Below are 8,454 nucleotides of genomic sequence, written 5' to 3'. Positions count from 1 at the left end.
GCAGTAAACAACCCGCCACTGGCCTGCTGGGAGACACAAACTACTTCCCAAGGCTCTTTGCTGTATAGCATCTCCGAAAAGACAGTCTGGAACAAAGGTGTGTAGTGTCCTGGTTACAACCTGAGCAGAAACGTAAGAGACCATGGAGAATTGTCTCCTAATACCTAACAGTGCACTCTTCCCCTTCCCTGCGATTTTGTAACTTAATTTGAATGATTCTATGAGTACCATTTCCTTTTCAGATTTTACTTTTGTCTGGGGTATCTTTAAACTACTCCAGAGGAATCCCACACTTTGCAAACCACTGCTCCCGTCCACATGTGTGTCCGGCAATAAGGAAATGGAGGCAGGAGGAGGTTAAGTGGTTTGTCCAGGTCACAGCTATTTGAGTGTTAATTCCAGGGCATGGAATTACAAACCAACGCAGCACTTGATGCAGCCAAAATATCCTTTTCTTTAATCTAGAAATAGATTGTTCAAAATGTGTAAGGGCAAAGACCTTGCCAGGGTACTATAATTGGGGCTCCCCATAAGCAATCTCTGAGACAAGGATTGGGGTTCAAGAAGCTTATTTGGAAACATCATGAGGGGGAAGGGGAGTGAGACAAGGGAAGGAAAGATCTGTTGTGAAGCAAGTTACTACAGTGAACACCTGACGCTCAATCGCACAGGAAGCGCCAGAGCCAGTGTAGACCCACAGTTACCCCACAAGAGGGGTGAGAGAGCTGGGGTGTTTGTCACCCAAGCCCCATCAGTCATGGGTGGAAGGGACTCTGCGAGGTGTAATGTCGTAGCACCTGTGCCCTGCCCAGCACTTGGTAGAACCTGCACTATGGCTGCCATAATAATTTGGATTAAACAATAGTATCTACTTTTAGGTTACTTTGGTGCTTATTAAACTAGTAGAGGGTTTAGACCAATTTCTTCAATAACATCACATTCCCCTCTACTTATCCTAGTTGGCTAGAAAGGTGGTTTGTTGGAGAGCAACATTGGGAATGAACCCACAAATAACATGGGGATGGACTTAGAGGTTGTAACGTCTGAGGCAGGTCCCACTGGGAACGTGCGTGTGCTGCTCACATCCGGTTGAAATGGTGCTACAGGGCAGCCAGGAGAGCAGTGCCGAAGGGCAGCCTTGCCTCAGTGAGGGCTGATACAGAGCGGAGGGCTGGAGGGGACCTGAGGTGAGGGCCTGGTGGGGCGGGTATGAACTGGGCTTTGCCTGGTGAGCTCCAGCTGGGGCGATCCACTCAGGTAAACCTCTCCAAAGGCCTCCACAAACCACCTCATCTGCCAGTCCCATGCTCCCTCCCTCGGGAAAGGCCAGGAGTGACGGAGGTTAGCCTGCGCATTTGCTAGCAACAGCGACTGCTGCTTCCCGTGGTTGGGGAAGAGGCAAGGCCTCTTCACTTCAGTTGATGCCCAGATTGCTTCTGGACCAGCTGAGATGAGAAAAGGTCAGGAAAATGTGGGCGCTTTTGTCTGTGGCACCGAGAGCGGTGGCTTCAGGGAGGCGTTGCGGGGCCGACACTAGGGAGGGAATCTTCTTCAACGTTTCACCCTTCCCGGCTCTTCCCCTCCGACACTGGCACCATTTCTCAAGCACTCAATCTTTTGAAATCCATGGCAGGACATCCGAGAAAGCTGCTGATGGGTCGTGTGGAGGCAGGGCGGGGAGCCAAGACTCTCATTGGGCCGGGGGGTGAACGGAACACGGGGTGCCCCCGCTCTGTCAACCCCAATTCCCGCAGTCACTGCAGCCGTCAGTGTTCCTCCGCTGGACCTCACCGATCCCTCTCTCCCCCCCAGGTCCTACTCTGGCCATCACCCATCACCCCCCTCAACACTGTGGCCTCCAGAGCTAGTCTGCCCCATCCGCTTGATGCCACTGCCTGGCCAGTCTTCCAAAAACACATGATCAAAGTGAATGTTTTTGCTGGTGAATATAACACAAATACATAAAACCACATAAAGCAAATGAATGTTTAATGCACGATTATAAAGCAAATACTATTGTAACCACAGTCCTCGCTGGCACCCTAAAACCTACCACACACCCCCTCCCAAACACCATCTCCTCCCCTTGAATTCTCTCTTTTTTTAGCATACAAGCCTGCATCCCTAGCACTTTTTGTTTTTAATGTATTTGGGGTTTTAACTCACAGGCTGACAGTCCGCCTGCCTGTTTTCTCGACAATGTAGGTGGAAGAAGGAGACCTTTGCCTGCGGAGGCCCGCAGTATGGCTTTCGCTGACTGCATTCCTGATAAGGTGGGACACGTGCTCTGTCTGCTCTGCTCCTGGCATCTGGCGGTGGGATGTAACTTATGTCATGTCCTTGCTCAAGAAACCATGGTTTTCCCTAAATTCCTTCACCTGCTCTCGGGTGGCGCCTGGACTCCTGAATGCAGGGGGCTTTGCCTAAGTGGTGGCTACCAGGTGGTGCTTGCTTGGGAAAGGGACCCAGGAAATTCAGGCAGAAGCGAGTTTTCCCTCCCATGCGTGTGGCGTGCTCGTTCCCGCCCCGTGTGCTCTTTTCCAGGGGCTCCCGAGGGGAGAAGAGCCTCTGCCTCCGCAGGCGCATCCCCATCCTGCCCCAGGCTCCATGAAACCCTCCCTGAGCCCCTACAGGATGTGAAGTCTACTCCAAAGGAACGTTCCAGAATGATGGCCACTCAAAGATGCCCCCTGCCCCCGACCCTGTGCATAGCTGACCTTACCAGCTAAGAGACTTTGCAGAGGGGTTCAGGGGACGCATCCGGAGATGCGGAGTTGATCCTGGCTGCTCCCTGTGGACCCACTTGTAATCACATGAGTTCTTGAGAGAGGATAGCTTTCCTGGCCAGAGGGAGAGAGACTCAAAGGTGCAAGAAGGGTCAGAAAGATGCATGATTGCTTCTTGGAAGATGAAGGAAGGGACCCTGAGCCAAGGAATGTGGGCAGCCTGGAGGAGCGGGAAAGCAAGTGGATCGTCCCCCAGAGTCTCCAAGAGGTAACACAGCCCTGCCAAGCCTTGCTTTTTAGCCCCATGAGTCTATGTTGGACTTAGGACTCACAGAACTGTAGGTAATAAATCTGAGTTGCTCAAGCCCCTGATTTTGCAGTAACTTGTTGCGGCAGCTATAGGGAACTAAGATTGCATCCAGTGTGGCTCTGAGGCTCACCTCAGAAGCTGCAAGATTTTCCCCAGCCTGAGTCCAGGTGGGAGGAGGTGTGAGATTTCCTCCAGCCTGAGTCCAGGTGGGAGGAGGTGTGAGTCATGTTTTCCTCACCTTATGCCCCAGGCCCTGGTCCATGCAGATGCCAGAAGTGTCCAATAAAAACAGAGTGAAGTGGGCCACGATCAGGAACTCTGTTAATAAATCGACAGGAAAGTGATTTAATGACAAATTAAAATACTCGCAATGTATTCGTCTTGGTTGTATTTCGCAGGCACCTGTGAACCAGTATTTGTATGTGAGATCCCAACCACCTGTTAGGTTCGTGGCCTTAGGCGAGAGTGTGAAACTTGTTCAGCTTCAGTTTCCTACCTATAAAACCGGGTCATCATGCCTCCCTCATGGGGTTGTGAGGTCAGATAATGAGCTTGCCAAGTGGTAAGAACACAATGAATGAGTAACTATGGCAGTAGTAATAATAACTTACAACATTAACAGCTAACTGTACAATATTTGCATTTAAAAAAAAACATTTCTAAATAGTTGACTTTTAAAATCCCATACAATGCAATCTTAAAAACCTTTAGTAACTGCCCACTTTTTCTGAGGTCTCTGGGGAATTCGAAGAAATCATTCTTCCTCGTAATCAATCTGTCATCTTTAAATATCACACGGACATAAATGACTACACACCAAGGCGTGTGGGCTGAGTGCCCCAGCAGACGAGGAGGGTGAGAGGAACTCAGGGAAGAGAGCGCAGGGGCACTGGATGGAGGTGCTGTTGGGAAGGGAGGGCGCCCACGCTCCCAGGTAGTGAGCTGCACAGGGTGTTTCTCAAACAGCCACTGTCCAGTGTAAAAGTTTCCACCCAGTTCACAGACTGCAGCGCTGTCCCAAGCAGCCGCCAGGAACAGCGAGTGAAAAAGGTAGCAGCACATCCCATCACGGCGTTTCTGCAACATGCTGCCTTGTTAGCTTCTTCCTGCCAGAGGAGTGTTCTTCTGCTTTCACCTCTGGCTGACAACGGCTCACCCTGCAGGAGGCTTCCCTGCCACACACGGAGAACGTGGGCTTTGGGCAGTTAGCACCCCATAACTGGAAAGCTCCTGACCCAGCACTCTGCTTTTTTGGGGGGGACGGGGGTAGGGGGGGGAAGGAGCAAATGCAGGAAAACACATGCTTTCATTAACGTAAAAAATACTCATAGTGCATGGCTCTGACATAGTGCGATTCTGCCCGATCTTCTCCAGGGCACGTGTTCGGAAGGGTGACACACATTATGGGTACATTTTTTATGGTGAAATATCAACTGGCAATATATATATATATATATATATATATATATATATATATATATCCTCTCTAATAAAATGGTAATATGCAAATTAACCATCACTCCGCTACATAAGCCACACCCACCAGCCAAGCCACGCCCACTAGCCAATCAGGGTGCGTATGCAAATTAACCCAAACCAAGATGGCTACAGCCACAGAGAGCAAGGTTTCCCAGGTAACAGAGCAAGCCAAGCTTTCCATAGCCGTTGCAGGCCTAAGCCTCCACTCAAGGTACAAAGTTTCAATTATAGAAGGTAAACAAATTCAAACAAATGGCAGCAGAATGGAGCTTGAGAGAGCAGGCCAGGGTTGCCGGCGGCAACAGGGGAAGCAAAGCTTTAAAGCACACCCTGGCCGGGCCTACCCGCTTAAGGCAACAAAGTTTCAACTGTAGAAGGTGAATTAACTGCCACAGAGATGGCTGCCGCCCCAGAGGAAACAGCAGGCTTGGCTCTGCTCCAGTCTACAAAGTTTCAATTGTAGAAGGAAAATAAATCCCAGATACCAGGGCCTCCACTTAGGTTGCCAGGGGGTGTGGCCCACCTGCAAACCAGCACAGGCCCCTCGCTCAGGCCACCCCACGCCCCAAGAGAACCCCACCCTGATCCGGGACACCCTTCAGGGCAAACCAGCTGGCCCCCACCTGTGCACCAGGCCTCTATCTTATCTAATAAAAGAGTAATATACAGATTGATCATCACTGCAACACACAATATAGCTGCCCCCATGTGGTCAAAAATCCTGCCCCCATGTGGACACAAGATGGCCACTACAAGATGGCCAGCAGGGGAGGGCAGTTGGGAGGCACCCGGCCTGCAAGGGAGGGCAGTTGAGAGGGACCAGGCTTGCAAGGGAGGGCAATTGGAGGTGATCAACCCTGCAGAAGAGGGCAGTTAGGGGTGACCAGGCTGGCAGAGGAGGGAAGTTGGGGGCAAACAGGCTGGCAGGGGAGCAGTTAAGCATCAACCAGGCTGGCAGCGGAGTGGTTAGGGGGTGATCAGGCTGGCAGGCAGAAGCGGTTAGGGGCAATCAGGAAGGCAGGCAGGCAAGCAGTTGGGAGCCAGCAGTCCTGGATTGTGAGAGGGATGTCCGACTGCCCGTTTAGGCCCGATCCCACCAGGATCGGGCCTAAATGGGCAGTCGGACATCCCTCCAGGAGTCCCAGATTGGAGAGGGTACAGGCTGGGTTGAGGGACAACCCCCCGCCGTGCACGAATTTCGTGCACCGGGCTTCTAGTATATATATATTTAAATGTCAACTTACGTACGCTCTTGCTAACATGGTTTTCTGGTTAATTTTAACCAAAATGAAAAATTTAATTTAGTAGGACAGCTCCTCCCCAAGACATCCTGATTAACTGAGGGCTTATTGTATGTAACAGAAATGTTTCATATGTGATTTTCAGTTAAAGGCAGACTTCAAAATAAAAGCTTGAATAAAATCCTCTTGGTTGGTCTAAAGTTATGAAGCTGCCTTAGAATTCTCCCCATCTAAAATCAATTCTGCCCTGCTACCAACAATCAGAACCAATGTAAAGTGTGATCATTTTTGTATTTCTTCCATTTTGGCTACGATGTATACGATCGCTACAGGAAGTGATCCTGACCAAGCACAGCTGAAGACGGGCCGTGTCTGAGCGCACCTGCTTTCCTCTTCACCCTTCATGGCACCCGCCTTTATGGTGTTCGGGGTGTGTTTACACTTTACCTCCGTATCTGTGGTTTAGAAACAACTTAACCCTGTCAGCCATGGAGAGATGGATTTCATGGGTTCTAGCCTGTTTTTTTTCGAATCTCAAGAGGTAATGAGATGGTACTTAGGTCTTTGGGTAAGAACGTATTATGCCGCCGTAAGACTCCTGTTTCCGTCCGTATCCACATTATGCTGCTGTAGGTAAAATGCATAGTGACAGCGGCAAGCCCACCACTGTTTGGTGTGGAATCCTCATCGTGTGCTCACAGGACCTCTTTGGGGCCTCTCCATGGGTGCTCGCAGTCCTCTGCTCCCCTGGCAGCTCGGAAAGGTGTGGGGTTGGGGCGTCATTAGATTTATGAAGTGCCTGCTCCGGGCGGGGCCTGCAGGCAAAGGAGCTGGAGCTGCAGAGAAATGTCGGGCGTGGACCCTGCCCTCAGGGTGTCCGTCACGCGCAGGAGGATGGCTCCGTTAAGGAGCAATGGGCCCCTTACTCTGATGAAATATGTAGAGCACCAATAGCTGCCTTGTGCACAGAGTCACCTGAGGGCAGGAGCTGTGCTTGCTGGGTTCTGTGCCCCCTGGAGAGCACTCTCCCTGTATAAGTTAGCAATAAATATTCCTTAAATTTAACTGCCCGTACAAAACCAGACCCTCCCAGACCCATTAACCCCTCTTCTATGCTTCTGATATAGGCAGCATTGTCTTTGCAGCTACCACATGCAGACCATGAGGTTCCATTTGATGCCTGTTCTCTTTGCCCTCCACATCCAATCAGCTGTCAATTCCTTGTGAGCCTTGTATCTCAGTGGTCGGCAAACTCATTAGTCAACAGAGGGGCAAAAAAAAAACCAAAAAACAAAAAACTCGAGAGCCGCAGTTTGCTAACCACTGTAAACCATTTCCACTCTAGTTTGGGTTACTACCTAAGTAATGCAAGCTTCCAACGGCTTTCTCCCTCCCGGCATTCTTTGGTGCGTGCACCCAACGAGTTCTCCTGCTGCCACGCCTGAAAGTATCTCCTCAGGATCCTCTCCCAGCATCCTCTGCTCCATTTAGGCAAGTGGAGCATTCCCTATGTCCTCTCACATCCCCCCTCTCTGTCCTCAGGGTTCTAAGATCTCTCCTCTGGGAATTTCCTCCTGTCTGTCTCCACATTTTAAAACCCCGTAGTCTGTAGTATTAGGAGTTTGGGTTGCAAGAAGAGAAAAGTGTGTCTGGCTGCCTTGTAGCAGAAAGAACAGAAATTTACTGGCAGGATATCAAGCAGCCTGCTGGGAAGGGGAGGGGGGAACCAAGCCTGTTAATGGCCTCCGAAGGAAAGTTCTGGACCCTTCCAGCAAGAGCAAACCGAGTCTCACCCTCCCTCCTCTTCTCCGCTCTCTCCAGCTTCCAAGTCCTGAGTGGGAAGGTTCTATTGGCCAGTCCCAGGCCGTCCCCTCTCAGGGGCTTCTGAGAAAGGAGAGATGGAGGACCTCTGCCGCCTGCCGAGCTGAGGCAGGGGTCCCCCAAACTGGGAGGGGCTGAGGCGGGGCAGCCACGTTATGGTAACTTCCCACTGCGTCGTCTCTCAGGGTCCGTTTCTAATGCCACCACCGAAACCTAAGCCACTTCTGATTCTCAGAACATGTTTTGTTTGGTACCTTTCATAGTTAGCTTTACGTTATAGCTATTTGTGTACAGCTCTGTTCCTTCCTCCGAGATTAAAAACTAATTTATCTTTATTTCTCCGGAATTGATTCTTAAGCCTTACAAATAGAAATACACTCAATATGTTTCATTGAATGGAGGGTTAAGGTGGAAGGTCATGGAACAGCTGATGCGTTTACCACGTGCCAAACACATTCTCCCATTCAGTCTTCACAACTCTGCACTCTGCTGTCCGCGGCCCGGAGGTGGCGTGCCTGCAGCCACAGGCTACAGCTGCCCTCCACCTCACCTGTGTTTTCCCTGAGTCCAAGGAGAGGAGAGAGGGGGGCTTGAATGGAACTGAAGGAAGAGGAGGGGACAGGAGGCAGAAACGAGTGTGACTGAGAGGGGCCCAGGGGGAGAGCAGAGTGACTGAGCTTGGAGCTTATGTGGGGGCAGGGAGACAAAGAGACGGCGCAGGGCGCAGGGCTGAGTTCCAGAGGCCTTTGGGAGATAATGCTAGGATTTAATGCTATGTGATTTGGGGGGAACGGTTTATGCTTTTTGTCCTTGCAATACTTTATTATTGAAGACATTTTAATGGTAAAACAAACATGGACATACTAATGGAATAAAA

This window comes from Cnephaeus nilssonii (assembly GCF_951640355.1).
Source record: "Cnephaeus nilssonii genome assembly, chromosome: 15".
NCBI lineage: Eukaryota > Metazoa > Chordata > Mammalia > Chiroptera > Vespertilionidae > Cnephaeus > Cnephaeus nilssonii.
Note: the sequence above shows the minus strand (reverse complement) of the source record.